The sequence below is a fragment of the Saccostrea cucullata genome, unplaced genomic scaffold (assembly GCF_032062105.1).
Source record: "Saccostrea cucullata isolate Sc308-1 unplaced genomic scaffold, CSIRO_AGI_Scuc_v1 ctg839, whole genome shotgun sequence".
Taxonomy (NCBI): Eukaryota; Metazoa; Mollusca; class Bivalvia; order Ostreida; family Ostreidae; genus Saccostrea; species Saccostrea cuccullata.
In genome coordinates, this window is record NW_026918556.1 from 37,824 (window position 1) to 46,082 (window position 8,259).

Genomic DNA, 8,259 nt, shown 5'->3' on the forward strand with positions numbered 1-8,259 from the left:
AGACAATATAACAGAAAGAAGAGAAAAAGAGAAATATTTCATTCAAAAATTTAATCCCAGTGTTAACAGTTTGATTTAATTTGATTTCTGATAAAACTTTCACACAGAGTGTAACCTTTCGATGTTCTCCGGCTAAGAGTATAAACACATGTCGGATCTGGTTTCAAAGGTGTGAACAAACTGCAAGCATTTAATTGCTTGCTGTCAGATTCAATTATAGATAATGATTTTCAAAGTATTAATAGTTTTGTAAGACATTGCAGTCAGGATAAAGAATGCATTTGTAAAACGTCTGAAGATGTAATGAAAGCGCTAACGTTTTAATCTGTGTTGCCTTTTTTATTTTAATTTTACCTATATATATATATATATATATATATATATATATATATATATATATATTTAAAAGTAAAAAATCCAAAAATATCACAAAACATTTACTGCAGTAAATGTTTTGTGATATTTTTGGATTTTTTACTTTTAAATTATATATATATATATATATATATATATATATATATATATATATATATATATATATATATATATATATATATATATATATATATATATATATATATATATATATATATTCAATCAATATAGTACAAGACCTTAAATTTCTTTTTCTTTGAAAACCAAAAATTTTAGATACCAACAAATTTTTGGAACAGTATTTAATTCGGAGAGGATGGGGGATATGTGACCCCAATTGTGACCCCAATTGACTTTGTCCCAATATAAGCATTCCAAATCATTTTTTCTGTAATGTTTGGCTTGACTATCCCTCTTGATGGCGCTTTGTAACCTCCCGAAGTTACAAGCATCCTTCTGAAATTACAGTATGGTACTAGATCAACTATGCTCTATGCTTTGCACGTTTTGTTTTGTGATGAATCAATATTTCATATAGACAACCTATTTTGGTCGTATTTTATCTATCGCAAGAAATGCACAGTGGTACAATTCGTACCTACATAATTGATATATTCCCTTATTAATTTCGGCGCCTTTTTTAGAAGATCGAAATTAATTTTTTTGTTTAACATCTAGATGGGGCCAATATTAAAATTTGATTACAAAAAACCCTTGAAATCATGGGTTGATTCTGGGAACCAGGTTTTGTTGTATGAAAAAAGCAATTTCTAACCCTATTTGACCCTATTGTGGGAAGGTGTTGAAACTATTTCACATCTACAGAACACCACTAACCATCTAATCATCTTCCAAATGAAAACTTGGCAACAGTGTTAAAAGTTAGCTGACGTCTTGGTACCAGGGACCTTTTGCATTTTTGGCACCCTATAGCTAGGAGTCAAATGAGGGTCGAAAATAAGGCGTTCTTTTAAATGCATTTTTCTTGGTGCAAGAAGGTTTTAGATATTTCATTTTAACCCTGGGTTGATATTTTTCATAAAAATGACCCAGATTCTCATAACTTCTCTTACATTTTATGCTGAAGCATATTCACGGATTTTGAAGATCATGGTTGGTGTCATGTACATGTCATGTAGATGTGCCATAAAGATTTGACATTTTCATTTTTATCCTGGTGGTCAACTGGCAGGGGGCAACAATGGTGTTTACTTTCGAAAAAGGCCCTGCTCCCAGAACTCCTCTCACATTTAATCCAGTAGCCTAATCAGCTTTTGGATGGTTGGTGGTGTACTGTATATGTGCGATAAGGTTTCAGAATTTTTTCACCCTGGGGTTGAAATGGGGACAAACAATGACGTTTAAAATCTTTATGTCAAAGATTCCAAGAGTGATGGTTCGGTTGTTCTTTTTCCTAATTTGTAAGTTGGCTTTGAATGACGAAAGTGGCATGGTGAAAAATTATTGCAGCAAATATTTTGTCAATACCCTGTTTTTCAAATTTGAATTCAGAATGTTCAAAGGGTTCTCATATTATGACCTGAATTATATTTTCATATAAAAGATTTTTTTTAAATGTTGCTGTTGGCATGCACCATTTCTCCATATCATTTGTCCATGTTTCAAAATTTAATTCTTAATGTCAAAGGATAATTAAACTGTTATTTGGAGGTGTTTTTTTCTCAATTTCACCTTGAATGACGAAAGGAGTCAACGTCAAAATTGTGGTGCAGTGCAACTTATGTGAATGTCTTCTTCTTATGTTACAAGTATAAAATTCTAATGTCAAAGGGCTTGTCGGTCATATCCTGTGCTTAATTAGATTTAAAAATTGACCATGATCTTATGAAAGTACGTATTATAGAGTGCATTGACCTCTAATTCAAGAAGGATCTAGAAGTGTAAGAGTTTTCCGACAAAATAATAAAATCTGTTAATCTGTTAATCGGATTAAGGACAGCGTAATCTACCAGGATGTTTTCTAATTTCCAATACAGGAACAATAATTGAACATAATTAAAACATGTGTCAATGTTATAATACCTTACACAAGGACACTGACCACAATTTTACAAAAACTTATGTTTACTTACAAACTACTTTATAAAAATTCAAGGATTAAGACCCAATTTACTGAATAACTTGTTTACTTTTATATTATAATAACATAATAACAATAACTGTGGAGGTAATGCTTCCTCAGAGGCCCTAGCAAATATATCCTCACCTGGGGTGCCAGGAGCTCCCTGGATCGGATAGAAAAAAAAGAATTGTACATATTAAAGATAATAATTATGTGGTTAAATACAGTAGAGTAGAATAGAATAAACAAAAAATGCATTCATGACAGTTCACATTTTATGAGTACAAAAAAAAATGTTTCATTCATATTTTGTATTTGTTTTAAGCACATTTATATATATCAAACTACAGCAATTTTACAAAAAATATCCGTAGGGGGCACCAACGCATCAAGTCCAAAAGTCCCCCTACGATTATACACTCCAAAGGCCAGGTCACCTTTGGATGGAAAGATGGCATCAATTTTTTTTTCAGACAACTTTGATTTTTTTTTTTAAATTGTAGTCTATAGTACATAAATTATTATATAACAAAAACACAACTTATAAGTAATAAACATAAATTCATATGTACATGCATAGAAATTGATCAATTAAATAATTTGTTTCACAAACTTTCTTCAATTTTTCTAAATATATTTATTTTCCAGTTCTTATATTTTGATCTTTTAAGAGCACAATATCACAGACTTAAGGAATTTTTAACACGACAAAGACTTGTTGATGGGATTCAGCTATATCTTCTAGTCTACACATCATTTTGTATTTATAGATTCTAAGGGCTATAAATGATATAAGATTATTTAATAATAGTGTATTTTCGTTAACTTCATTGTAGAATCCTACAACTATAAGTTTCCATGATATATTAAATTTTAAAATTTCACTGACAGTATTCCATATTTTTTGAACATTTTGACATTCGTATATTAAGTGTTTGTTTGTTTCAACACTTTCCTTACAATATGGACACAGATTAGATATGTCATTCCATTTGCTTAAGTAACTCCTATTATTAAGAAGATTATAAAGAATTCTGTGGAAAAAATCAGAATTTTTTTTGTCAAAGGCTTTGACAATTTTGGAAAAATATATTTTAGAAAAAAATTGACTTTGGATACCGAATTCTTTTTTGTATTTATTGATGTAGCACGGCTTTACAATTTTTTTGTTTTTAAAAATTTCATAGTAGAACTTGCATTTATTGTCTTTGATGCAGTGATATTGATTATCATTAAAAAGGAAATAGTACGTATTTCTGATATTTGTATATTTTGATAAGCTGAAATCGAACTTCTTCATGTATTCCTGAAAAATATTCTTTAATGTCAAGTATTCACAATATAAATATTTTTTTAACAAGTAAATTGGAAAAGTATTCAAGTGGCCTTTTACCAAATTCATCCACAATATCCTTTACATATAAAATTCCAGCTTCATACCAGTTTTCGAAAAAAAAGTACCTTATTTTTGCAATTAAAAATCTTGTTTCCTATTAAAAAAAATTAAAAAAAAAAAAATCTTGTTTCTGCATATAGATTGTTTCAAAAAGTCTGGTGTAGTCATTTTACTTATTTCTATTGAGCTCTTAGATTCATTAAAGGCTTCAAAAATTTCTCTATAAAACATCGGAATTCGCTTAAGTATATTGTGATTGTTTATTGCTAACTCATTAGTGTGTAACTTGTAGATAATATCTTGTTTTTTCTAGAAAGATTTTAATATTGTTGTTTTCGTTAGATTGATTGATTGTGTATTGTTTAACGTCCCTCTTGAGAATTTTTCACTCATATGGAGACGTCACCGATGCCGGTGAAGGGCTTCAAATTTAGACCTATACTCGGCACTCAGGGCCATTGAGCAGTGAGGGTTCTTTATCGTGCCAACGCCTACCGTGACACGGGACCTACGTTTTTAAGGTCATATCCGAAAGACCCGTGACTTTCACTTCTAGTGCCGAGCGCTTGGCGAAGGAACAGTCACTACCTATGTTTACGTCTTAGGTATGACGCGGCGCCGCGATCGAGAATCGAACCCGGGCCTCCCGATCACGAAGCGAACCCTCTACCACTAGGCTACCGTGACCGGTCGTTTTCGTTAGATGTCAACTTCGAAATCCAAGCACATTTAATTATGTTCCCCAAACGAAGTTGGGGAACATATTGTTTTTACTCTGTTTCTTCTTCTTCTTCTTATTATTATTAAGGTCTTCCGTCTTCACGGAAGACCTTCTAGTGATTCGACTGTTTCTTATTATTATTATTTTTTTTTTCCCCCAAAATTTTGTGCACGCGATTTCTCGAAAACTATTCAGTAGTTTTCTGTGAAAATTTCAGGAATTATGCGTCATTATATGAAGTTGTGGCATGGATAGGAAAATTTGGAATACTCACCTTTGGTTCCAAGTTATTGAGACTTTTCTGATTTTAAAATGCAATTTTGTCCCCCCTTTTTTTCGAAAATGGTTTAAGATAATAACTGGAGACTTGTAAGAGAATATAGATGATGACTTTTAGATGTGACGAATCACCTTTTCGTGTGTCGTCGGTACTTCCGGTTGTTACCGGAAGCGAAATTAAAAAGTCCGTATTTTCTAACTTTTTTGTTTTTCAATATTTTTCATTGATTTTTAGAATATTAATGGAGACCCTTCTTATTATGCTTACTATATAATTTGTTTGAATATGGATAAATCCAAACTCTAGGAATTAACATTCAAAAATCTGAAGTGGGTCCAAAATGGCGGCTGTCTCTGTCAACTCCGACATTTCGCAATAGGGGTTTACGGAGGCAGCAGAGCGTTTGCTTGAACGAAAGTAAAATAAGGATAAAAGAAGTGTAAAGGAATACTAGGATTGTCACGTCGTAGTTACGTGTGTAAAACTATGTTTTAATCCATGGTGGTCTTAAACGTCTTCTATAATTTGTTTTGGCTGGTTCTCAAAGTAGAAAAAGAAAAGACTAAATGTGCAAATGAAATACGATACCTAGTATCTTTTACTTTTTGCGGAATAACAGATTTTAAACCATAGTTATAAGTAATAGTTTTAATAAACATATATAGTGAGTATTAAACGTAACCATAGTTTTCCTAATGCACACTTGAATTAAACAAGTAGAAAAGACAGAAATAAGAAAACCATATTTAAAAAGATAATTTAATGGAGTTTATATCATCATTCTTGTCTCAATGATCTCATTCAAGTTATTAAACATAAATGGTGTCTGATTCCTTGACCGTCGTAGGGCGACACGCTTTTCGGCGAAGCAATTCAAGCTGTTCATGAAAGTTTAAGTAATCGGGATATTTCATTATAGGGATAAACAGCAAAATAAAAATCAGTTGAAAATAATAGCAGTTTCACTGATTTAGTGCTAGTTATCTATATACGATATGGAATGTGTAAATGCGTTAAATATACTTTCTTAACAATGAAATTTAAGCTATACGAACATTCTTTTTTTATTTCCATTGAAACTATCACACCTATTTAATGGAACTTTCCAAAGAAAAAGGCCCGAAGATTTCTTCGATTCGTTTGACGCAAAATTATGAAAAGTGACCCGCCTTTCATTATTCTAAGACAGATGTACTGTTGCAGAAGTATATAAATGTATATTTATCGCAAATCTTGCTTCAAAGTATACACTTAGACCTATAAACTATTGTGTTGAGTGACGACACTGATGAATCTGACTGAAATACAATTGCGAAATCCAACAAAGAATCTGATTGGCGCTTTTCTATAAGCCCACCCACTTTCTCATTGAAACAGCTGTAAACAAGTGGTAGGCCTTTACTCGAAGATTTCGGAAGTATATAGTGGACCTATGGATATGTGTGATGTAGATGTAATACCTTATTAAATTATTGTGAGTGTGGGTAACTTGTATAATGATCTTGAATTCTTAAATAAAATCCGATCCAGGACTGGCAGAAGTTGACTTAAAATAATACACGTCACCCGTGACATATAACTTTGCGATTGAAAAACGGGGCCGTTTTCCCGTTTCTTTCTTCAGTACATCAATAAAACTAAAACGTACTTAAATTTGGAAAATGGATTGGTGATATTATTTATTTTAATAATATTGATTTATTCGCCATTACAGTAAAAAGTGCATTGCATGAAAAGAAAAAACACAATGATTTCAACTTGTTTTAATATCACCATGACGACAGTTAAAAAAGCAGTAGCACACACACATTTGAAACATAGTATTTTTGACAGTCGTGACAAAAAACCAGTAAACTTTTGAATAAATCCGATGTTTTACCACATGTGAATATATTTATTTTCATCAGGTGCCCCGTTAGACCTCTATATTAGCTGGGTATGCTTTCTACCCAAGTACGCGGTACAATACCGAAAACGGAAAATGCCGCGAATAGAAAATCGGCATAATTAAAATAAAAAAATTAAAACAGGTGTGTCATCCAACGCTATAAATATGTAACGTCTGTGAAAGGAATATATCTAATGCTAAAAAGTGATTTTATAGTTTGTTTGTGTGTGTTTTTTGTTCAAAAAGTCTCCATCGGTTTTCGACAATCATCAGACCGTTGGACGCTTTCCAACTCAGGCAAAGGATACTGCACGAGAGTGGGCGGGTCCTAATCAACCAATTACAGCGCTTGTTATGTTCCCCAAACGAAGTTGGGGAACATATTGTTTTTACTCTGATTCTTATTATTATTATGTTCCCCAAACGGAGTTTGGGAACATATTGTTTTTACTCGGTTTCTTATTATTATTATTATTATTATTCTTTTTTTTCTTATTTGTTCTCCGGTACTTTTTTGTCCGGAAGTGTTCTCAGAAACTGTTCACCCAACTGACCTAAAACCTTTCTAGGGTTAATGGGTGTGTAGTGTAGGTGTGCGGAACGAAGGTCATTTTGCGCGCATACGCGTGCACGTGCGTGCGCGTGATATGAGTGGAATGACTGATATACTTAATATAGCTATAACTTTTACATTTTTTAATGAATTGACTTGAAACTCATTATATAATGATATATTAATAGTGTAGATAATGTGACACTGTCAAATTAGTACGAACTCACGCGCATGCACGTGCGCTTCACTCTGATTGGCTGAAACAAAAATCTCAATATCTTTTCTGTTTTTTGACGAAATGCTTTGAAATTTAAAACATAGGCATACTTTAGGATGTCCTACAAAATGATATATAACAATTGTCATGAAAGCACGCGCATGCACGTGCGCTGCAATCTGATTGGCTAAAACTTTAAATAGCGATAACTCCCTTGTTTTTAAACCAAACAGGATGGGATTCAGAACATAGATAGACATTATGGACTCCTACAAAAGGGTATGGTCATCATGCACATGCATGCACGTGCATGAACGTGCGCTTTGCTCTGATTGGCTGAAACAAAATTTTCAATATCTTTATTGTTTTTTGAAGAAATGCTTTGAAATTTAAATCATAGGCATGCTTTAGGATGTCCTACAATATGATATATAATAATTTTCATGAAATCACGCGCATGCACGTTCGCTGCAATTTGATTGGCTGAAACTTTAAATGGCTATAATTCCCTTATTTTTCAACCAAAAAGGATGGGATTCAGAACATAGATAGACATTATGGGCTCCTACAATAGTATATGATCATGATGCACATGCATGCACGTGCGTGCACGTGAAATGAGTAAAATTACAAATACACTGTATTAAACATATTTTTAAATACGTATGGAATAAATGTTGTAATATTTAGTATATTAAAATACACGAATAGTTTAGACAAGATGATATGGTCATTACGCACATGCA